The 24517-nt window shown below is 46.4% G+C and overlaps 1 long non-coding RNA gene across 3 annotated transcripts in view; it reads right to left on the minus strand.

The window, feature by feature from the left end:
* LOC115299315 overlaps nt 1-24517 on the minus strand; it is a 70858-nt gene that overhangs the window by 43389 nt on the left and 2952 nt on the right. For 2 of the 3 annotated variants that reach the window (XR_003912122.1, XR_003912123.1), the window contains exon 1: nt 17528-17674. The exons of the other annotated variant lie outside the window; for it this stretch is intronic. This is a non-coding gene — a long non-coding RNA (uncharacterized LOC115299315). Of the gene's footprint in view, nt 1-17527; nt 17675-24517 lie in introns of those variants that run through there. 3 annotated transcript variants of the gene reach the window in all.

Consider the following 24517-nt stretch of genomic DNA (forward strand, 5'->3'; position numbering starts at 1 on the left):
ATCTTAATATCCTGTTCCTCACTGGACACATTCCAGGGAGAAAAAAAAAAAAAAAAAGCAGGTGCCCAGTCAGGGACTGGTGTTTTCTTTTGCGCCTGTGGGGCCAATGCACCAGGGACAAAACCCCCTCCCTGCCCGGCAGCGTGCCCCTGCTGAGAACAAGAAGGTGAGGCTGAAAGAGAAGAACACAAATGAATCAATCAGACCCTCAACTAAGCTCCTACTGTATGCCTGGCATTGAGAGATGAATACCAAGATAAATAGCAAGTAGTATGGTGTAGCCAAGAGGCTGGGGGTTAAGGCCGTGCTAGGAGAAATCCCAGCTCCATTCCCTGTGAGCTGTGGGATGCTGGCCAATGACCTTCCCTCCTGAAGCTCCAGTTTCCTTCTCTATTCGGGGATCCTATGACACTACCCTTGCTGGGCTGGTATGCAGATTAAATGGAACCACACATGGGAAGCCTTTAGCAGGTAGATAGCAGGCATGCCCCAGATGCTAATGCACTCCGCTCGTCTACCCGCAAGTATGAGATTGAGAGCAAGTACGAGACTGAGAGGCAGACAGGTGGGAGCAATGGGCTGGGTTACCCAACTGATGTCTTAAACTCTCTGAGCCTAAGTTCCCTCTTAAAAACAGGACCATCTGAAGGAATGCAACGAGGGGGATGGCCATGACCGCACTTGAGGAACATTGCAAAGTTCTAAACAAACCCAAGGCATTGTAGCTATTGCTCTTCATTCTGTCATTCAGAACATAAAACTTCATCAGAAGAGATGTGCAGAAACAAGAGTCAGTTGGAGGTACCAAGGGTCGGGGCAAGCACTCAGAGCTAGAGGGTTCCAGGAGCAGGGGCCATGGCCATGCACAGGCTAGGGCGGCTGGGAAGGGCTTCCTTGCCAGAGAAGAAGTGGGCTCCGTGGGATGAGCTTGGTATGCTGACTAGAAAGTATTCTCAGCCTCCCCGAACCTGGAGCGGAGGGGACAGGAAGGAACCATTCACCTCCGGCAGTCAATGTTCCAACATCTTAATATCCTGTTGCGCACCAGGCACATTCCAGGGAGAAAAAGAACAGGTGCCCTTCCTCCAGGATCCCAAATTCCCTGCACTTCCTTCCCACAGCTCATCACCCTGAATTCAAATTGTCTATTTGGGCTTCCACTTCCCCAGCAAACCATGAGGCTGGGGCCGTTTCTCCATGATCATATGCCTACTATCCACACAAGACCCAAGGCACAGTGAATGCTACAGAGATGCATTTGAGGGAGGGCCAGGGCGAAAGGGCACAGAACCAAACTAAAAGCCATATTTGAGCCCAAGCAAAACCTTGGGGAGATTTTTCTGAGCCATGAAAGACCGGACAGATCCTGGCCCCATAGAGCACTACAGCACAGGAGGAGACCGGACCTGAATGAAATCAGGGTTTGGTCCTGCCTGCCTCAAGGTGGCTCTGTGGTTTGGCCTTGCCTGGCCTTCTGTAAGCCAGACAAGTGCCATCTCATGGGAAGGGTTCACTACCCCCGTTCCCTTCCTTCATCCCAGCCCCTGTGTCTGAACCCGGATGTTCTGTCTGCCTCCAGGGGAATTTGAAGTCTGGAAAAGCAGTGCTCCGCAGCCCATTCCCTCATGAAAGCACACCTCCTCGTACCTTCTAATTAAATGTCTCAGCACACCTGGGAGGCCACGATTCCACCCCTACCCCTGTCTGCCTTCCCTTTTTACAGTTGGGGCCAAGGGGGGCTTTCTGGTGCCTGTTCCTTTTTCTGCTCCAGGCCATAGAGAAGGAGTCTGATTTTCAGGACTTTATGGCTTCTCATCCTGTACTCAAACCCTGGGTTACCTCTTTCATAGGGGAACTGGGAGGTGTAATTATCGCTGCTGAGAGCTTTGAAGGTCGACATGCTCTGTGGCAGCAGAGGTGTCAAAGATGATGATTAACATTAACAATAAGTATTATTAGCAGCAGGGCTTAGCTCTTTTGAAAGGAGGGAAATGGTCCTACAACTGTTTCCCAGTTGCTGAGAACTATTTCTCCACTGCTTGTTTTGCTCTTAAAGAAGATGCCATACCAGAATGGGGTGGGCTTGGGATGTGGGCCACAGGCCTCCTATAATGAGCAGATATGGCCACAGGCCTCCTATAATGAGCAGATATGGCCACAGGCCTCCTATAATGAGCAGAGGCCAAATATGGCCACAGATGAAGAGAGAGCACTGGTAAGTGCCCACTGTGGGCCTAGCATTTAGTATGTCTCGAGATGCCTGAGTCAGCTCCTGTCTGCCTCATCTTGAGCCATTCTCTCTACCAAGACACACCGGCCCTCTTTTACTTCCTCTAGCACGCTCTTTCCAACCCCAGGACTACTGCACTTGCTAGTCCCACTACCCAGAAGGCCTTCCTCACACCCATGACACTTCACTGAGCTGATATCAGCACACCCTTTGGTCTCTCTTATGTGCTGCCAGGTGCTCTGCATTTCTCTTTCGCACAGACATTTACTGAATGTCTGCCTTCCCTGCTGTGGTGGCATGCGTATGAGCCCAGGTCAGAGTTCAGCTGTGAGCCAGTTCATCTCACTCCATCCTTAAATTTGACAAGGTAAGTAGGTGCCTATTCTGTACATTACACCTAGCCAACTTCTCTGAAGCCAGGAGTAGAAGACATCCCAAGTGTAATCAGTGCAAGGTTTCCACCTTATACTTCTAGGCAGGCCTGCACTCCCAGAACTAGAGCATCCTGAAGGAACCAGAAATCTGCAGAAGAATCGCCTTTTGCCATCTTTTATTGTTTAAGTTCCAATCGTTTAGGTACCAATGGGCGCAGCCACACTGTGCTTTCTGTGCCCCTTGGCCACATGGGTGGGCCCGAGGCCTGAGATGGGCCAGTGGTAACACACACTCGGCTACAGTGATTTGTCCGAGGCATACACGTGACCTACGTCAGGCCAATCACGGGGCTTCCATGGGACCTTTCTACCTCACGCTCTACCAAAACACTCTTCCCTCTCTGAGAACAAGCTGAGAAAAATAGAAGCCTAAATGATACATACATCATTATGTATTTTTCTGTATATATTGTATTTTACAAATTTAAAAAGACTTCACAAAAGTTGGAAGACAAGCCTGAAGCTTTGGTAACTATTCTAGAAGTTCACAAACATCAGGAGAGAATAAGGCAAATAGGCAATAAGTCAGGGAGGTCAAAGACACAGGGGTGTACCGGAAGCACTGGAGACAGATCTAGCCATTCCTGAGGATGGCTATCCTTGCACTTGACTTATCTGAGCAAATAAAGTCCCTCTTTTGGCTTAAGCTAGATAGAGTTCAGGTTTCTTTTACATGAACTGACTAATGACCAAGAAATAAAAATAATACTTCATGTTTTATTTTTGCCCACTTGGTTCCACAAAGAATCTAAAGCTAACATCATTCCTTTGTCTTACATTTTCTGATATATGATAACTTTACTCAAGGTAATCTCTCAGCATAACTTTGTGAGGCAAACCAAGCAAGTAAAATTCACCCATTTTACAGATAAAATAACCAAGGCCCAAAGAAGTAAAGGAACTTCAGTCCCATGGCTAATAAATGGCAGAGCCATGACTGGAATCTAGATTTTCTCCTTTTTTTCTCTGTTTTGTTAACAAATCATGGCTATGAGCACTGAGAGAGAGAGAGAGAGAGAGAGAGAGAGAGAGAGAGAGAGAGAGAGAGAGAATTTGGCTGCTTAGGTACACAAGGTTCCCACAGCTTCTTACTGTGGGAAATTGCATACCCTTTAAGAAGCACATTTTCATAGTACACAAACACTTGCTAGAAATATTCCTAAGAAGTATGAAAGTTGAAGACTATCAGAGTCTTAGGAGTCTGCCCAGGTTGAAATAATCCATTAATGTCAAAGAGATACCATGATCCTGACTTGTTTCCAAGGAGAACAGGGTGCTCAGAGCCCAGAGGAAGGAAATATTGGGTGATGAAGCATCCACTGATGTTGAGAAAAGGCAGGAGGTAAGAGGGACGAAGTGGGAAAGTTCTGCTTTCATTAACTGAGATGTATGAAAAAGATGGGAGGTTGAAAACCACTGCTGTGAAGCCAGATGGACCTGAGTCCAAATCTGGCTATCAAGTCCCACATCTTGTGCAAGTCCCTGAATCTCTGCAAGCCTCTGGCTTTGTGTGTGTGTGTGTGTGTGTGTGTGTGTGTGTGTGTGTGTGTGTGTGTGTGAGAGAGAGAGAGAGAGAGAGAGAGAGAGAGAGAGAGAGAGAAATGAGATTAAGAATTCCTTCTTTCAAAATGCATGTGTATGGATCATACATATAAAATGCACCCAACAGTGTCTGACACACAGTGCTTGCTCAATCAGGTTCTCTTTCCCTCATAGAGGTAAGGTTCACACTTTGTCCTCTGCAAGCAAGAATCCAGTAGGAAACATCTGTGTGACCCAAGGCAGAGGAGTACAATGGTGCACCGTGATTCTGGGACAGGACCTTTCACCATGTGGCCCCAAGCGCCTTCTCCGCCATGATGCCCTTTCCCCTCTTCCTTCTCTCACACCACTCCAACCACCCTGACGGGTTGTCCTTGGGCAAAATCACATCTTCTCCACTCCACCTGCACCTTAGTGTATCTCGAAACATAATGTTTTCCTGGATGGTTTATTTTCCAATCAGTCTTGCCCTGAAAAAGCTTCTAGAGATGTCCCTTCCTCAGAGTATTGCCTCTTTCAACTGAGAAAAGGGAAAGAAGCAGAAAAGGAAGGCAGAGGAGGGTCTGCAGGATGGGAAAAAAAAAAAAAAGAATAAAGGAAATATGATAGACTTACTGTTTCAAGGGCTTTCTCCAAGAATTTTATTAATAGCCATAAGAAAAGGTTCCCTTAAACATCATATTTGCCAATTACTATATCCAAGTTTTCTATTTTTGGAAACTTCTACTACACACTCCACTCTCTTATGGTCAAAATGCTGCATTAGTCCTCAAGGCTCAGCTCAAATGTTTTTTGACTTGTGGTAATTAATTCGTGTATTTGACTAGTATCAATTGAATTCCAGTTATGTGCCACACACTGCTTTAGGTGCCAGGAATACTTTGGTGACAAGACAGACCGCATCTCTATTCTTTTTTTTTTTTTTTTAATTTTTATGTCTTTTATTTATTTTTGAAAGACAGAGAGAGACAGTGCAAGCAGGGGAGGAGCAGAGAGAGAAAGAGACACAGAATCCCAAGACAGGCTACAGGCTCTGAGCTAGCTGTCAGCACAAAGCCCGACATGGGGCTCGAACCCACGAACGATGAGATCATGACCTGAGCTGAAGTCAGATGCTTAACGACTGAGCCACCCAGGCACCCCAGTACCTGGCTCATTTTAGGCACTCAGTAAATTATCGCTGGCTGCCAGGGGCACCTGGATGCATGTATGCACAGCTTTGCTATGTGAATGGAGCACAATAAAGATTCTTGAAAATACAATCATAAGAAAGAAGACATTATAGTGGGCTGTATAATGACCTCCCCAAACTCATGTCCACCTAGAATCTCAGAATGTGACTTTATCTTCAAACAGGGTCACTACAGATACAATTAAACAAGTGAAGGTAATATCATGCTGAAAGGAAAATTGTAGATTTGGAAAACAAACCCCAACATCTTATAAGAAAAGAAAACAGAGAAGACCTATGCACAGAGGGAAGGCAATGTGAAGACGCCAGGAGAGAACACCACATGAAGATGTAGGAACAGATCAGAGTCCTGAAGCTGCAAGCCAAGGAATGCCAAGGACTACTGATAACCACCAGAAGCTGGGAAGAAACAGTGGGTGATTCCCCCTTAGAACTTCCAGAAATAGTGTGGCACTGTTGACACCTTGATCTTGTATGTTTAGCTTCCAGACCTGATGGAATAAATCCCTGCTGTTCTAACCACCACCATCCCCAGTTTCTATTTTTTTAAGTTTATTTATTTATTTATTCATTTTGAAAGAGACAGAGGCAGCATGAGTAGAGGAGGGGCAGGCTCTGCGCAGAGCCTGATTTGGGGCTCAAACTCAGAAAACCATGAGATAATGACCTAAGCCAAAACCAAGAGTCAGATGCTTAACTGACTGAGCCACCCAGGCTCCCCTCTAACCCACTCAGTTTCTGGTAATTTGTTATAGCAGCTACAGGAAACTAATACAGACAGTTTAAATGTTTCACTCTTCCTTTCTTATATTCAGCCTGAGAGGATGCTCTGAGAGTATTGGAAGAATATTCAACAAAATTAGGAGAGGGTTCAAATCATGGTTTAACCACTCACAAGCTGTGTGACCCTAAAGAGTAATCTCACTTCTCTGATCCTCAATTTGATCAGTAGCAAAATAGGGACACAAATATATAGCACACAGAATTAGTTTGGGGACTAAGAGTGATAAGGCATAGGAAAATGCTTTACAAACTATAAAAACTTTTCAGATATCAGTCATTTTTCCCCTTTTTTTTCTTAAGTAGATTTTCTATAGGTGTGCCTATTTTATTTTTCCCCCAAAGAACCAGCTCATGAATATATTTATGAATCCTACTATTTTTTATTTCCTTTTTAAATGTTTTTATGTTTACTTTTAAGAGAGAGAGAGAGAGAGAGAGAGAGAGAGAGAGAGAGAGAATGTGAGCAGGGGAAGGACAGAGAGAGAGGGAGACACAGAATCTGAAGAAGGCTCCAGGCTTTGAGCTGTCAGCACAGAGCCCAATGTGGGGCTCAAACCCACAAACTGTGAGATTATGACCTGAGCTGAAGCCAGATGCTTAACCAACTGAGCCACCCAGGCACCCTTACCCTTGTCTTTTTTTAATCATCCTGTGTTTCTTGGTTTTGCTTTACTGCCCATTTTCTAAATTCTTAGGTTAGACATTTCATTGCTTTCTTTTCATCTATTATTATTTTTAAGTGAAAGCATGAAAGCTATGATTTTACCTCTGACTATGGCTTTTGCTGCACTACATATATTTTCAGAGCTAGTATTCTCTAGTATTTTCCCCCTAAGTTATTTACAATGTGTATTATTTAAATGTTTCATCTTTGAGTTATTATTACTATTATTTTATACTTAGCAGTGTGTGCTAGCCTCACTGATCCAGGAGCACACGGTGTTGTCATCACAATGCTGATGTTGAAGTGTTACAATTTTCTTTAAACATCTTTCAGACATGTACGTCATGACTGATTTTTTTTTTTTAAGTAGGGAGTTTTTATTTTCGTATCATGAAAGCATCAGCCACAAAATATTTTGGATTCAGCTCTTTGGATTCAGACATTTGTAAATGAGTACATTACTAAAGTTTTCTCATATCTCCCTCCAAATCCACCAACAACTAAAGAAGTCAACAATCCTGCTGATGAAAGAAAAAGTGTTAGCAGCACTAGTCAATGGCCCTGAACTTGGCTTATGAATTATGTTCCCAGGACTGCAGTCTAAATATTAACCTTCCTTTATGTTTAACGTAGGACCTGATGTCTCCTTGAAAGCTTCACAAACTACCTACACATGGTGGGGGGGGTCTCCCCTTTCTCAGAGCGCATACTTTGCTGAGTCAACGACTCAATCTTGACTCCTAAATGAGACTGTAAGCTCCTTGAGAGTAAGACCATTTCTTTGTTGTTGTTGTTGTTGTTGTTGTTGTTAATTATTTTTAATGTTTATTTTTGAGAGAGACAGAGAGAAAATGCATAAGCAGGGGAAGGGAAGAAACAGAGAGACACAGAATCCAAAGCAGACTCCAGGTCTGAGCTGTCAGCACAGAGCCCAACATGGGGCTCAAACCCACAAACCGTGTGATCATGACCTGAGCCACCCAGGTGCCCCAAGAGTAATATCATTTCTTACACTTCTTTTAATCCCTCCTTACACTTCCTAGTATCTAGCTCCAATAAATAGAAGAAATGTTTGATTATAACTCTTGAAGAACATTTCTTGAGAAAGGAAATGTAACTGAAATTTAGGCTAGACACATGGTAAAACCAAGGCCTTTTAAAAACCTTTATAAAGGTTGAAACTAAATACCTTGGATGCACTTTTGTAGAGAAGAAATTGTGGTATCCCAAACATCAAGGGATTACATTTCTAGGCTGCAAAAACCAAAAATACCATATCAATATTGTCCAACTAGAGCTACCTTGGGCTTATGTTCTCCCAAGTATCATGGTGATAGCAATGGGCTCCAAAATGATTCTAATAAAACTGTGTCACATATGGAAAATACTTCACAATTCACAAACGCTCACTTGATGCTCAAGGCAGACCTGTGAAGAAGGCAAGTTAGGGACTGTTATCCTCATTTTGAAAAATAGGTGTTTGAGGTTCAGAAGACATTAGTTAATTTACCCAAAGTCACAAAACTAGTGGGTAGTTGGAAGAAAAATTAAGCCAAAGTCTCTGATTCTCCATCCTAACTTTTTTAGCCTACAGCTACTTTAATTTGATTTGGATACTCATGCTATAAATCTCTGCACTCAGTCATCAGTTTCAATGGCTAAATAGTCACTCGCCAAATATCCTTTGTATAGCCACATGCTTGGAGATACCACACAAAGAAGACACAGTCACTACCTCTAAACAGCTCACAGAAAAGTAATCTGGTTGTTATAATGTAACATTATATTTGCTGCAAGTACTAAGAGTATTAAGGTAAATAATGAGGATGATAATAAGTCACATTTATTGAGAACTTACTATGTACCAGTTTCTGTCCAAAGCACCTTGCATGGGGGATGAGTAACATTATGTACCAAACTGCCTGGTACATAACAAGAGTTTAAGTTAGCAACTATTATTACTGCTGTTGTTTAAAAAAAAAAATAAGATCAGGGATTGATATCTGTAAAAAGGGGGGGAAGAATATTTAAATTTTAAATTATCCAGAGCAACACAGTAGGGAAGCCACTGGCCATCTGAGAAATCAGAACCAAGGGGGACATGTTAGAGCTGAGTCTTCAAGGACAATTGAGGGCTCGCAGACAGGGAAGGGAGGAACATTCCAGACAGAGCAAGAGCACTTGCAAAGACTTGGGCCCTGCGCAGAGAGAAGGGAGAGGCAAGGAAAGGAGGCATTGCCCTTTGGGCAGCCAGAGACAACATACAGAAGAGGAAAAGGAGGTGGCTTCCAGCGAGAAGAGACAGAGGGTGGGGCTCGCTTTCTCTGCGCTGACCCAGGCCCTGAGGGTGAGGCACAGATTTTCCAAGGCTATTTGTTTGTAGGTTACATTTTTCCTGAACAGGATCCAAATTCCTTTGTTTTCACAAAGAGCACCATAGTTTCCAAAGAAAAGAAAAAACAGACTTCTTGGTCCAAGGGCTTTCCCTGAGAAATATCCTAATGGCTAGGGGCCAAGACAGGGTTCTACCAAGCTCTGCACTCAGAGAACAATAGAGCAACAAGCTGGAATCTTCTCTAGAACCTACAAGAAAGTGGGACTTCGAGGTCATCCCCTGGGAGATTTTTAAATACAAGTCCTGTGTCCTGTTGCTTCTGCCCCAACCAAACCCTCCCACTTGAAGTTCCCAGAATACCGCATGTAGTGTGAAAAGTCTGTGCCTTGGCAGGCGCTGTCACTTACACTGACAGTCCCTCCTCCTCTTCCCTTTAGAGGGGGCCAGCCTAAAGGCTCCTCCTCTGCGCGCCTTCCCTGGCAACATCCCCACACCCTAACACCAGGGTGGGTGGGTGAGTGGGTGGCGCGTACAGAACCACAGACCCAACTCTGCGCGGCGGCCATCCACTGCCCTGTAATTAGAGCATATCTTCTCCCCCAATCGCCCCCACCCTGTCTTTCTCTTCGTTTTGTAAGCCAGCGAAGAACTAAGGAGGGGAGGTAGGAGCAGCCCCCTCCGGTGCAGGTAGTAAGGGGGTACGTTATCTGTTGCAAACTTGAAGAAGTAAATAACTTTTTTAAGTTGTCTGTAATAAGTCAGTCATCTTCACTATCACCCTTTGCAGGTAAGTCTGAACTATTTTAGAGATGAGATGTTCCTCCTCTCCAGAGCAAAAGGCGTGTGGCCAGGGGTATACACCACTCCGGTGAACACCTTCCCATTCCTGCTGGCCGAGGAGAGAACATGCTGTCCGTGGTCGAATGTGATGTAGGGCAGAGCCTTTCCTCGGTCAGCAGTTACTCAGTAAGGCCTACTGTGTGCCAGGCACCGTTTTACACGTATTGTAGCCAATCTTCCCGAAAGCCATAATATGCACCCATATTTGGTCTTCAGATAAAGAAACTGAGTCTCGAAGTAGTTAAATGATTTGTCCAGGGTTCTACCACAAGGAGGTAGTAGAGAGAAATTCGAACAAGATCTGCGGAGCCCAGCGTCTGTGCTCTCTCCCCTGTGCCTAGAACTGCTAGCCACACAGCCTCTTCTTGGGGCCATCACAGCCTGATGAAGAAAGGAACTCTCAACTCATTGTAATTCAGCCTAGCATGGGACAAGTACCTTAGGAATAAACCGGACCCCCCCCCCCCAAGAAAACGCAAGAAATAAAGCAAGAAACATAAAGGTCGAATGGTTTACAAAGCAAGAATATCACTTATGCCCTATCCTAAGCCAGAGCTCATTTGGTTCCTGAAAAACAGAAGTTAGCGTTTTTGTGGTTTCAGAGACTTACTAGGCACCATCGGCGACCCACAAAGACAAGGCAATGTGATGGTAAAAGTCTGGGCCTGGGAATTATTAAGTGATTGAGAGGAGAAACATCAAGGCTCAGAGAGGTTAATTAACACTCTGAAGCTCACACAGCACTCCACATGGTTGAAAATGAAGACGGAATCCGAATCTCAGTCTTTCCGCCTTCACCTTCCCTGCCCTTTTGGAGTCAAGTGTGTATTTATCTGCCCTCCAGGCTGAGTAAAAGCAAACCTAAAGTTTGCAAACTGTGCCTGAGGGCCTGGGGGCCTGGGCTCCTGCTCCTCCCTTAACTGTCCTGGATCCCATAATCACTATAGGATGAATGTTACATGCATGAGGCAGACCTGAGACAAAAGAACTTCCAGATCATCCTCTTTTATTCTATCCTTATTGTATCAGATAATGTCACTGTTCCAACCACATTCCCTTGGGATTCGTTTTTATTGTTTCTGGGGCAGGGGAGTACCCCACCTCCATGTGCCTTCAGCCACCAGTGCCACAGCTATTCCTGGGAAAAACATCAGGTGCTATAGCTCCCTGGCCGAGGCCGAGGATAACTCTGGGATGCCACCCACACTCCAGAGTCCTCCAGCAGGGTCAAGGTGAATCGACCTAGCCTCTACAGGTGGCATCTCAGTGCCATCCCCAAATCAACAGTGAAAGTAACTTTTACCTTTCCGTTAAAACAACCATGGGATGGATTAGGCAGATTCCTTTTTAAAGAATAAACGCTTTTCAATACTGAGAACAAACTGAGGGTTGATGGGAAGTGGGGGAGAGAGGAAAGAGGGTGATGGGCAGTTGGGAAGAGCACTGGGTGTTGTACAGAAACCAATTTGACAATAAATTATATTTTAAAAAAAATAATAAAGTCCAGTTGGAGCTTAAAGGGAGAGAGAGGATAAACACTAGGGATGCCTGGGTGGCTCAGTGGGTTAAGTGTCAGGACTTTGGCTCAGGTCAGGATCTTAGTGGTTCATGAGTATGAGCCCTGCATCGGGTTCCATGCTGACAGCTCAGAGCCTGGAGCCTGCTTTGGATTCTGTGTCTCCTTCTCTCTCTGCTCCTTCCCCACTGTGATGTCTGTTTCTCCTCTCAAAAATAAATAAACATTTAAAAATTTTTAAGAAAAATAAAGAACAAACACCAGAATGCTACCTATTTTATACTCAGAAACATACTCTTTGCTATACTTTGATCATTTAAACTCATTTTTAAAATCATATTGTTCTTATATTTTGCTCCACAAACCTTCATTTGTTGCTGACTAAAAGCTATAAAAATATAACCACGGTGTTTGGTCTGATTCTTGGCTAAATAGCCATGTTCCATTCATTCATTTATTCAGAACAAGGTGCTAAGGCTAGTCTTACCTCGTCTATTAAATTGGCATCTGACCCCAGCAGTTGCCATTGAAAACAAACCAACCCCTTCCCCAGCCACTGTCCATGCTGTCACTTCAGCCATGCTATTGATCCTCAATGGGCCCCATTGTTTCTACCTCAGGGTCTTTACACTTGCTGCCCCTCCTCTGCTTGAAATAAACTTCCTACAAACCTTTTCTGGCTCCCTCTCTCACCGCATTCTGGGTTCTGTCAAAATGCTGCTTCTTCAAAGAGCCTTTCTTGACCTCCCCATCTAAACTAATCCGCCCATCCCCTACTTCATCCATTGTTTGTGGTCTTGATCTTTCTTCATAATGTTTATTACCAGTTGAACTTATATATTTACTATTTACTTATTTATTGTCTTTCTCCTTCAGGAGAATGTGAATGTCATGAGAGGAGATATTTTTTTCTACCTTGCTCATCATACCCATGGTTCCAAGTAAAACCTGGACAACGAAAGCCAATATTTTTGGAATAAACAAAGAATTAATGAAAAAAAAAAGTTTTCTCCTGTGCCTCTTGTTGATAAAATAAAACCTTCCCAGAGAAAGATTATAAAAGCAAAGGCGTGGAAACTGCGAGATCTACAGCTTCAATCCATGAGCAAGTTTCTATGGATCAAGGAACTCTACCTCAAAAACCTGCAATGGCTCCCTATTACTTCAACAGAGGACAGTTGTACATAAGAGCTGATAGCCTGGGTGAAGTCTTAAAACTATTACAGTTAAAAAAAAGAAAAACCTGATAGTGAGCTGTGTGTCTATGTGTATATTTGACACACATTTACTAAATGCTTGCTGTATGCCAGATCTTCTGCTGAAAAAATATAAAGATGTGGTTCATCCCCAAACACCGTAATTTTGGTAGTAGTGTTGATGGATGCTCAGGGAGGCCAAAAGTGATAAGAGGCAGCAAAAGAGAGAGGCTTGCAAATAACATTTAAATATTAACAAATACCAGGAGATGCTTCTACATAGGCAGACAGGGAAGAGGAATCAGTTCCCTTTATTTGGATATAGATGAGAGTCCAAAACACTTTTCGTTGAGAGAGCTGCATTTTAGCAGAGTCCTAACCGATAGGAGGTCAGCCAGCAAACAGGAGGGCACGGGGAGTGAACGTTTCCAGGAAAGAAACAGTCTGAGCAAAGGCCTGGAGGAGTGATACATTCTGGAAATACAGGTGATAAAGTTGGCCGGAAGTGTGGACCCTGTGATGGGTCATGGGAAGAGACCAAACTGAGAGGCAAGCAGGGTGTTTAGAGGGAAAACACTACACTTGGAATCAGACGGACCCAAGTTCAAGTGCTGGCCGTGTCATGAGCAAGTCACTGTCTCCGGGCTCCAGTTCCCAGGAAGGAAACAAGCTGGGGGTGGGGGTCAGAGCAGCAGCTCTCCACTGGGGACAGAGTGAGGAGCTGGAACCAGAGGCTCCAACGAGGCTTATTTTGCTTAAAAACAACATGCTGAAAACTTTGTCCTTTTGCTTTCATTTGTTTTGAATCATGATATTTAAATTATTTTGAATCAGAAACTCATTAAAAGGATGTGAGGTTTTTGTGCTTATCTAGGGTCACCTGGGTTATCAAAGAGGCTGGGCTGATCTTAAAGTCCCCTCTGCCTCTAGCCTCCAGTTTTAAGATGACTGACAGCTAGGCAGGCACACAGGAAAAAGACGGCTGCCATGACTCAGACACTGAACTTGGAGTCAGACCCAAATTCCAGCTCAGACTGCCCCTTATTCTCTGGTGATTTAGGCAAGTGAATGAACTTCTTGGACTGTCAGCTTCTTTTACAGCATATTCTCGTCACAGGCTTATTGTCGGGTTTATTTTAAACAATGGACTTCCAAGCAACCGGCACATAGTAGGTGCCCAATAAATGTCAGTTGAGGATAACGTCTCTAACTGCAACCCAGTCCCAGATTTAAACAGCTTTCCCTGAGTGCCTACCATGAGCTGAATGCTCTCCACAGGCCATCTCATTTACAAGAAGAAACTCAAGATTTAATACTATGTCATCAATCGAATTCCCTGAATTGTCTAAAGGTGGTATTGACCCTTTAGAAGAATGTACCCATGATGAATGATGGGAACTTAGGGTATGCTGTCTGGAATCAAACCAGGCTTAAAATCTTTTAAAATTTAAAGCTGCTTTTTATTACTCTGGAAACCTACCCACTGCACGCTTTTATTTCTAACCGTGATGGTGGTTTTTTTTTTTTCTTACTTTCCACATTTAACTCAAGGCTTCAAATGCAAAAGCCAAGCTTGAAGTGATCATAACATTTAAGCGATAAATGTAAGGACAGCTTACACTTGCATCGCAGGAAGATCTACGTTCTATATTTAATAGCTTCAGCCACTTACAGCAAGAGTTATCACGGGGACCCCACGGGGGAGGGTTGGAGAGGGAGAACTCTACAGCTTTGACTAAAGGTGTCATAGTCATAAGCTCTCTGGGAAATGATTAAGTGATAAATACAGTAAATTCACCCTTAGTTCTGGGAACCCCACAGCCCAGACAGTAACTCTCAGAGGCAGAAGCAATTATTATTATTAAAAGGTCTAAACCTTAAGGGTGTGCTGTTTCAGTCTATGTAATTGGAAGATCACTAAGTACAGAAAAGGAGGAACTGAGGTGTGCAAAGCACCTATGGACGTCAAGTACTCCAACACCTAACACACCTCATGTCCAGGCTCCACGTAAGTACTTTTAACTCCCCCTCAACACAGAAGAAGGGGGAAACAAACAATGTTGAGTACCTTCTGTGTACCAGATGAACACAGCATGCACAAAAAATACCATACAGTGCGTGCAGTGCTTAAGCAGGTATAAGGAAGACCAGTAAACTCACAAAGGAACCCCTGCCCTTGTTAAGGAGGTGACTGTTCCATGTTCATGCTGGATGCATCCCCATGGCCTGGCATAACGCCTGGTACATTCAAGTAGGGGTTAAGAAAATGGAATGTAGAGCCAGATTTTGTGGGTGCAAATCCTACTTCCTAGCTGTGGGACCTTAGGTAAGTAACTCAAGCTCTCTGTGCCTTGGTTTCCTACTTGTGAAATGGGACAACAGTGATACCTCTCTCATACTGTAATTGTAGCATTAAATAAGCTAATAAGTACTAAGCACTGAAGACATGTTTGAAGTTGCAAACATAAACACCTGTGGACTTTCCAGATACTGAGGAGCTCATCTGTCCTCACCCTCACCTAGCGATGTACAGCGTAATAAAGCTCTCTTTTCCAGGTGGGGTAACTGAAGAAAGTACACCTGCCAGGTCATCGAGTTCTTAATTAGCCTAACTTACATTCCTACCTGGGCCCGCCTAACATTAAGAGCAAAACGTAGCATTTAATTGTTGTTGGTTTTTTTTAAATATTCTAGGCTTTTACAGATAGGCACACATTTACTTTTCATGGCAATTATATGACGTAAGTGTTCCTCCCCCCCACCCCCCATTTTACGGATACAGAAACTGAGAGTGAGCAGATAATTTTCTCAAGGCCTGATAATTAGCAAATATCAGGATTGGATTTAAATCCAGGCTCACACGCTGTCCCAACACACACATCTGGTCCCAGGTGTCCGGGGCAGTCCTGGGTCCTGCACCCCCTCCCCTCTCCCGCCCAGCCAGGGGACAGCAGAGAAGAGCTATGGCCGGAAGGACCCAGCGAGCTCCCACTGCGGGGACCCCGGCGGTGGCCCCGCCTGCGCGGGCGCGGGAGATGTCCACCCACCGCCCTCCCAGACCGTCACCCGCGTGTCCCTTTCGCTTTTAGACCCAGCCACGCTGGTAGCCTGCATTACTCAGAATCGCCCCCACTTGGCTGGCTGAGAGACAAAGATCGGCGGTAGTTGTCCGAGGAAACCTATTTGCAAACTAGGACTCCCGCCCCCAGCAGAAAGCACCCGGCGGCGGGCCGCTGGCCCAGAGTCCGGAAGTCGCGGTTCCCGCCCCCGCTTTGCCTCTCGCTTTCAGTGGCTTCAGGCCTCAGTTTGCCCATCTGTGTAAACAGTGTCAGCAATGCTCCTGCCCAATAGATCGAAAGGTGAACGGAGTGTAAACAGCCCGAAATTTCTTTGAAGTTCCCTATTTTTGGCTAAAATGAATATAAGAGCATCATATTCTTAGCCATCATTATTTGTTTCACTAAGCATCTTTTGTATTTTCAATTTGAAAAGGAGTAAAATTACCACCCAGGAAAAACGATACGTGATCATCCTGCAGTTCAAGTCCCTGTTTGAGACACCCAAGAAAATTCCGGAAGACCCTTTCAGCTCCCGTTCGGCTGTTAATCGGATTCGTTGTGGTTATTTTTTATTCTTTGCCGTTAAGACCTTTAGGAGCTCACTGATAGGTGCGGTAGAGAAAAGGCTGGGTTTTGCAACCAGATATGTCCGGTTAGAATTCCTTGTTCTGCCATTTTTTGCCTGTGAACCCAGTCAAGCCATTTAAACTTGCTGAGCCTCAGTCTCCCGTCTTTAAAATGGGGAGAATACCCCTGGCAGGGTTGGTATTTGTCAATGGATGAGGGTGCTCATGGGCGGGGACTCTGAAGGTCTGTCAAACCACAGACTTCGCCCTCGGCTCCTGCTGGTGGCCCCCTGCGCCCCGCCCTGCGCCCGAGAGGGGCGCGCCGGCTCCCCAACCTCCCAGGTCCGCGCTGCGCCGGGGGCCCCGGTGCCGCCGCCCCCACCCGCCTGCTCTGCCCGCGGGACCCGCGGCGACCTGCAGGCGGAAGGCCCTGGCTTTATTTACACAAAAAGCAGCCGGTGGAGGCTGGCCATGTATGGGCGAAACGCTGGCGGGGTGGGACCGTCGCCGGGGGAGGCCTTCTCCTGATAGGAATCTGTGAATAAATCAACACGCGAAAGAAAGAACGCGTTGAAATGGATTGCAGAAACACGACCCAAAGGCGGCCTTCAGAATCAGCCCACACGCCCCCGCCCATTGCATAGTTTGGCAGACTGAGGCTCAAACGAGTTATGGCCAAGCCAGACCTCCTGCCACCAAGACCCCACTGTCCTAGGATCTCCTGTGTGGCGCGACCTCGGGTCGGGGGGAGGGCAGTGAGAGCTGGATCCTAAACAAAGGACGAAGAGGGAACCCCGCTGTATGGGCGCCCAGGACTCTCTAGGCACCGTTCCTATGCCCTTTCACGGACCTCTCGCACCACGCTTTGAGCCCGGTATTCCCGTTTTTCATCTGGGGAAACTGGCTTAGAAAAGCGAAGTCACTGGCCCTAGAAACCAAAGGCCTGTAGGGGAAACAGCTGGGAAGCCAGCGCAACTCCGGCCGGGCTTTTCCCACCCAAACGTGCTGCGGGGGTGGCCCGGGGGTAAGGCACCAAATGCGCGGTGGCGACGTCAGTAGGGCAGCTAGATCACCCGGCCGTTTCTGGGATCCGCCCCTTCCCTCGTTTTCCTTTCCAGGCAAACTGGACGTCCAAAGCCTCCTCCAGTCCAAAGCCTCCTCCAGTTGTACCTGTCAGCTGATTCGCGGCTGCCCCACCCGCTCGCCTGATTTAGCAGCCGGAAGTCGCACTCCCGGTGACCGCTGACCCAGAGCCCCTAGTCGTATCATTGCCAAAGCCAGTGTCGCCCTGGAAGACACACAGGTGCGCCCAAGGAGCGCACTTCTCTCGTCTCCGCCTGAGTCGTCACCGGGCTACATCCGGTCGGGAGCAATTGAAACTGGTCCGGCAGCCCCGATCCCGTCAGGGCCCCGCCCACGCCCAGCCGGGGGAGGCTCAGAACAGCTTTCTTCACTTTCCCTGGCCAAGCTCCTGCCGGGGGCGAGGAAGGGAAGCTGGTTGCTCAATGTGCCTGAGGATTGTTCTGGTTCTCATGCGATTTGTTGACCAACCATCAGCCAGGGGAGCCCAGCTCAAGCCGCCCAGCACGTAGAGGCTTGGCCGTTCAGGTCCAGTCAGCAAGCCCTTAGGGTTCCTCATGGGACACCTGGACCCTGTGCTCTGTGCTGGGCCTCCAGCATCAAGTCCCAGCATTACACCGCGGAGAGGGTGGGCAGGATGTGGTGGGCAAGATGTGGTGGGCTACCCTAGCCTTCTTGGTCCCCTCCTGCGGTCAGAGGGTGTCAGAAGCTGGTGTCAGGTTTGACCTCAGGCTGGCACACTGACCTCTGGGTGACCTCGCAACAGCATATGCCCTAGGATCTTCAAGGACTTCCCGAAGCCTCAGCTCCTTTGCTTTAGACCTCTTGACCAAGAGGAAGGCTTGAGCAGGAGAGCCAGGCAAGTGACAGAGTGCTAGGCACTGTACTAGGCCCTGGGGAGAACACCATGACCCAGACACAGTTCCTGCCCTCACCCAGACTAGTGAGGCATCAGGCAAATAACAGGTCACTTTAATTGCAGGCAGGGAACCATTTTCTGGAATGCCTCTGGAAGATGACCCTAAATTGGTTGGGGCTGAAGGTGGGAGACACAAGGAAAGACTTTCTGAGACTTCAAACGCTACCTTTCCTTCCTTCTTCCGCCTTTCTGCATGCATTTCTGGAGTGCCCGAGTCATGCAAAGAGCCCAGGGAACAGCTGGTAGTTTTCCAGGGGCAGCAGGTAATGGATGTCATGGTGTAGCGGTTAAAATGCCAGGGCTCTGGCTACAGCCACTTAACCCTGGGTGATTTGCCTAATTTCTCTGAACTTCGGTTTTGTGTCTGTAAAATTGGGCTAATGATAATACTGGCTTCATAAGAACAAGGCCTGGCCTACGGGAGGTAATCAGTGAATGGAATCTACTGCTGTTGTGGTTCACATTTTCTTCTGATCCTCTTGACATCTTGTGTGGAGTGGCATGGGTAGCTTCATACCCATTTTACAGAACAGGAAGCTAACCTGAACACATTAACAGGATTGCCCATATCTGGCAGGTTTTTAAGACTAGGACCCCGGGGAGAAATGGCCTCCGGCAATTGGGGAGACATTACAACCTTCACGTGCCCTCCCTGAAACCCCAGATGACTGGTTGAGACTGAACTGTCTGGGGAACTTCCTTTGACCTAAATCCTATCAGCTATACCTGAGCAGCACCCAGAAAATACAAAGAGCCGCACCTTTGGCATTTTTGTCCCAACTTGCATTCTATGCCAGGGATTTCTTTTTCAAGGACTGCTTTAAAAAGGGGAGTGATATATGCTAATTGAACACCTACTATGTGCCAAACACTACAGCAGACATGCTCATGTGGGTTATTTCACTTTATGTGGGCAGGGAAAGGAGGAGAAAGGAGATCAGGAAGAGGAGGAGGTCAGGATCAACTTATCGCAACTGTTCTCCGTAATGTAACTTGACATATGCATAAACCCCCAGTGTTCTTTTTAGAAATGCAAATGTGATGATGTTATTCCAACCCCCTCACTTAAAATCTCTCAGTGGTCTCCCACTGCCGTCACGCAAAGTCCACACTGCAGAAGGGCAAACTCAGCCAGCCACATTATCACATCTGCCGCACCCATTTACCTCCTAGCCTTTGCACATGCAATTCCTTCTTTCTGGAATGCTTTCCTAACTCCCTGCTTCCTTTCCTACTTTTATTTGGCTAAGTACTATTATCCTACAGCTCTCAGCGTTAGATGGCACCTCTCTTCTCCAGGAAGCCTTCCTTGTCCATTCAGACAGGGCTAGGCCTATCTATACTCAATTGGAAATATTTGTTTAATGGTCTGTCCCACTAGATGGTGAGCTCCTTAGGAACAGGGGCTATGCTTTGTTCCTCTGTTCTCAGCACCAAGCACAGTGTGGCTCGTAAAAGGCATTAAATAAATGTTGAATGGGTGGATGAGAAAAAGTTGAGCCTGAAAATTATTCCCATTTCACAGAGGAGAAAACCAGCTCTCAAAGAGGGCAAAAATGCCTACGTAAGGTCAGATCGCCGGTTAGGAGAGGAGTTAAGCTAGAACTAATTCCCTGTAAATCCACTCAGTTTTGAGTCACCATTTCACTTATATTAAAGATAATACAACTGGAGCGCCTGGGTGGCTCAGTAGGTTGAATGTCCGACTTCAGCTCAGGTTATGATCTCGTGATCTGTGGGTTCGAGCCTTGCATTGGGCTCTGTACTGACAGCTCAAAGCCTGGAGCCTGCTTCCGGTTCTGTGTCTCCCTCTCTGCCCTTCCCCTGCCTGTGCTCTGTCTCTCATGCTCTCAAAACTAAATTTTTAAAAAGCATTAAAAAATTAAAAATAAAATAAAGCTAATACAACGTCCTTCTAAGATTTCTCCTCGAAATGGCTCCCAGCACTGGTTTTCAAAATGGCACAGAAACAGGACCTGGGGCCTGATAATGTAATAATTATAAACACCAATCGTCAAGAGTACCGTTAGTCCCAGGTACTGACTGTAGGTGCCTGAGACGTTTTATACCTCATAACATCTTAGGTCAACTTTGTGAGGTCTATTTAACAGATTATGAAGCTGGTTCAGAGAGGTTAAGTGATTTGCCCAGGGTTCCACAGCCTTCAAACCCAAATCAGTCTACAACTCCTAAGCTGGAGTTCTTTCCACCTCCCCAGGCAGATTCTTGGCCATGACCCTGGGGCCAACCCTCATGTGGCCCTTGTACCCCAACTGGGCCCCCTTTTCTCTCCTGATGGGACACAGATGAGACTCCGTAGCTTTCCATGGTCCTCTGGACATGGCCCAAGTGTCATATAACCCCGGCATTTTTCTCTGGCCACTCTTCTCTTCGCCCCTGTGATTCCAGCATCTGCGCCGGCTCCGCCTCCGGAGAAAAGACAAGGCATGGGAAGCCGTCATTGTTCCTTGTTCCCAGTAATGGCCCCCTTGAGAATCGGGCAGGTAGGGGCAGATCCCTCATTCTCAGGTGTCTCAATAAACAAACTCCTTAGCAATTACACACACCCTTGGCCACAGCTCCACGACCTTTCCTGACTCCCAGAAACTGTTCCCCAACTCTAATGTCACCCCAAAAGTTTCATTAAGGTGCTCGCATTGACTTATTTGTTCAATGAATATTTGAGCATCTATTACATGCCTGATATAGACCTCTCGGCTAACAGTTTCCCTTAGCGCCCTGGCCCTTCATCAACTATCTTCGAGGAGGGAGTTGCCCCCAGGCATCTACGCTAGACTGGAAGGTCCATGAGGGCAGGGACCTCTGCTGTGTCACTCTGTCTCCTCACCTGACGTACTGTAGCCCTTATTAAATATTTGTTGAATGGCTAGATGGCTAAATATTAAAAGATCCATTCATCCCTTAAAATTGCTGCATGGCCTCCACTTACAGAGATAGGATCATGGCACTTTACAGTCAAAAGAGACCACAGAGGGGAAAAAATACGTACTCCAATCCCCTCCTTTTACAGAAAGGGAGACCCAGAGAAAGGAGACACAAGAGTTCAGAGAAGAATCTGAAATACAACCCAAGCCTCCTGACCTTTGCCTAAGTACCTCCTCTGTGTTGGGACCCTGTTCCAACAGCATAAATGTATTCCCATTTAATTGTCACGACCACCATCTGGGGACAGGAGCAAGGAAGAAAGAGCAGCACCACAGCCAAACACCACAAGAGATAACTGGGCCCAGAAAGGGAGTGGCGTGTACCCAGGATCACAAGCTCGGCTTTCTCCACCACAGCCATGCTAAGAGCTCCTTCTTCCCAGGTCTCTCTCTGCCTATTGCTCCCTGCTTGTATGAGCCCTAAAAGAGTTTTGGGTGGTTCAGTTGCTTAACCGCTGGACTCTTGGTTTCGTCTCAGGTCATGGTCTCACAGTTGGTGAGTTTGAGCCCCACGTTCATCAGAGCCTGCTTGGGATTCTCTCTCTCTCTCTCTCTGCCTCTCTCTGCCCCTCCCCTGCTTGTGCGCTCTCTCTCTCTCTCTCTCTTTCCAAATAAATAAATAAACTTAAAAAATAAAAAGAGTTTTGAAAAGACTAGCCCTAAGGTTGCAAAGACCTTCATCTTTATCATTCATTCCACTTCTGAAGGTTTGATCAATCTGTCTGCTCAGTGCAAAAACTAAGACCATTCAGGTATGCAAAACTGTCATCCCTGAAAAGGGCTGGTGGCCCCAGTACATGTCTCAGAGGCCAAATGTTCTCAAATGGTCCCAGAGACGTCTTCCTACCTGCTATGGTGGCACTGTGTAAGTGGGGACCCGGGGTCTTTGGGAGACTATCAGAGCCTGTCTCAAACCTCAGAGGCACTTCTGGGTGCTGAGCACAGCAGGCTTCTCTGGCCATAGGCTCATCCACACTACAGGTCCTGCCTGTGCCATCATGGCCAGCACTACCTCAGGTGCAAGTAGTGTGGTGACAGCGGAGAAAGGTCTTAAAAGGAGGCCAGATGCCTTAGGAAAAAAGGAGAAAAAAAAAAAAAGCCAAATGAGTGAGAGTAGCCGTATTCTACCCTCCTCACATCACACTCCAGTGACCCGACTTGAAGATTTTTATCTCTGGGACAAAACACTCCAGTTACTCAGGAATGAAAAGATAAAGCATTTCGTTTTCTAAAAGAGCAGGGGTGGAGTCAGTATGCCAGCCTCCTGGGCCATGAATTAGTAAAGGTAATTTACAACTTAATTGAAAAATAAAATGTCTTACCAATAACTTTAAAACGCCACTGTGGGGGTGCCTGGGTGTCTCAGTTGGTTAAGTGCCTGACTCTTGATTTTTGCTCAGGTCATGATCTCACAGGTTGGTGGGATTGAGCCCCACATTGGCTCTGCATTGACAGCTCCCTCTGCCTTTCTCCCTCTCCTGCTTGGGCTCTTGGGTGTGTGTGAACTCGCATACTCATGCACACGTGCTCTCTCACTCTGTCTCTCCTAAAGCAAATAAACAATGAAATAAAATAAAATAAAATAAATAAAATGCCAGTGTGGCTGCTGTTTGGATGGTGCTGGGCAGGAGCCCTGGCTTGCTCCACACCAGCCGGTGGTCTTGAGCAAATGGCCCAACCTTCCTGAATCTTTTAGGCTGAACAGTGGTGCCCACGGTGCCCCTTTGGCAGGGTTTCAGGGATTCAGTGATGTCACAGATGTAAAGAACTGAGCACCACGCCTGGCATAGAGTGGGTGCTAAACAAATATTAGTTTTTTTTTTTTTAAGAATAGGGAATAAATTGTACTTTGGAAATAAAATAGCCATGGAAAAAGCCAGGGGCCCCCACTGAAGTAAAGTTCCACCAGGGCTAACCAGAGCCATTTCCCAATCCTTTGTTCAAGGACCAACCCTCACCCGTGTGACTGGCTTCCCACACAGAGGGCTTGTGTGCTTCCTTTCCCGTTCTCCCTGAGCCAAGCCGTGCCAGCAAAAATGCATTTAGCCACTCAGAATGCAATCATGACGACTCACTGGGCAGGTGCTTCAGCATGCTGGTTGTTTGACACGTGCACGCAACTTTGTAAAAATGCATGCGACATGATACACCCTGATGCTACACGTGGCTCCCCTGCACATACACTCAGCACAGCGAGAGCTTGGGAGCCGGAGGAACAGGGGCCCAAAGCCGTCCCCTTCCTTAACAGTGGTGTGATCTGGAAGCCCCAGTCTGAAAAGATGGTAAGCCCCATACTTAGTGTCGGGGCTTCCTGCAGGGATCATATAAGACAATGTCTGTAGAGGGATGGTCTAGAGTGCTTAAAGATAGTTATTGCAGAAATGCCAAGAATTTGAAATGGGAGGAGAGAGGCAAGTCTAGCAGTGAGCTCCCCTTCTTTATGGTGTTTTACCCAATAAAGTGGCCTCATCTGTTTCTCAACTCTCTTGGGGGCTTTCTGCCTCTTAACAGTAAGACTTTGACTTTAGCTGGCTTTGCTCTGTTACAGGACCTCTTTTCGTTTTGCCTCAGCAAATGAACCAGACCGCCATCTGAGTGTGAATGCCATGCTCCCCCTACGTCTCCGCCACACACCACTCACAGTCCCCAATGCTCAGCACACAGCTGGGGACAGCAGGTCCTCAGGGAAGGCTGGGAGAGGAGAGTTGAATTCATCTCTGCCCTCAAACCTCTCCCCCAATCCTTGCCCTCCTTCTCTGCCTCATTTGAGCCTGGTTGGATGGGACAGCAGTGAGCGGGAAGGCCAGGGATAAAAAATTGCACAAGAGCGACAGTCCATATCCAGGGTACATTATTCTGGAATGGGAAACAAACAAAAAGGCACTGCAAACATAGAAATTCTCCCCCTCCTCTCCTTCTCTTTTATCTGACAAACTGCAAAAGGTAGGTCAAGTGAAGCAGTCCAGACCTGAGACAGGTTAGAATCTGAGGATCCCATTAGCAACTGTTCTACATAATATTTTCCCCAGTTTTGTCTCATTTCAGTCTTCACATCTTGGTGAGACAGATGCTGTTAGCCCATTCTATAGATGGTAAAACTGAGGATGACAGAAGCATAGCCATTTTTCTGCAATCTCACAGCCAGGAAATACCAGATATGGGGCTAAGAATGGAGTCTGCCTTCTCCAGATCCCAGGTTCTTCCTTTCACAGGGGC

The sequence above is a fragment of the Suricata suricatta genome, chromosome 8, assembly GCF_006229205.1.
Source record: "Suricata suricatta isolate VVHF042 chromosome 8, meerkat_22Aug2017_6uvM2_HiC, whole genome shotgun sequence".
Lineage (NCBI taxonomy): Eukaryota > Metazoa > Chordata > Mammalia > Carnivora > Herpestidae > Suricata > Suricata suricatta.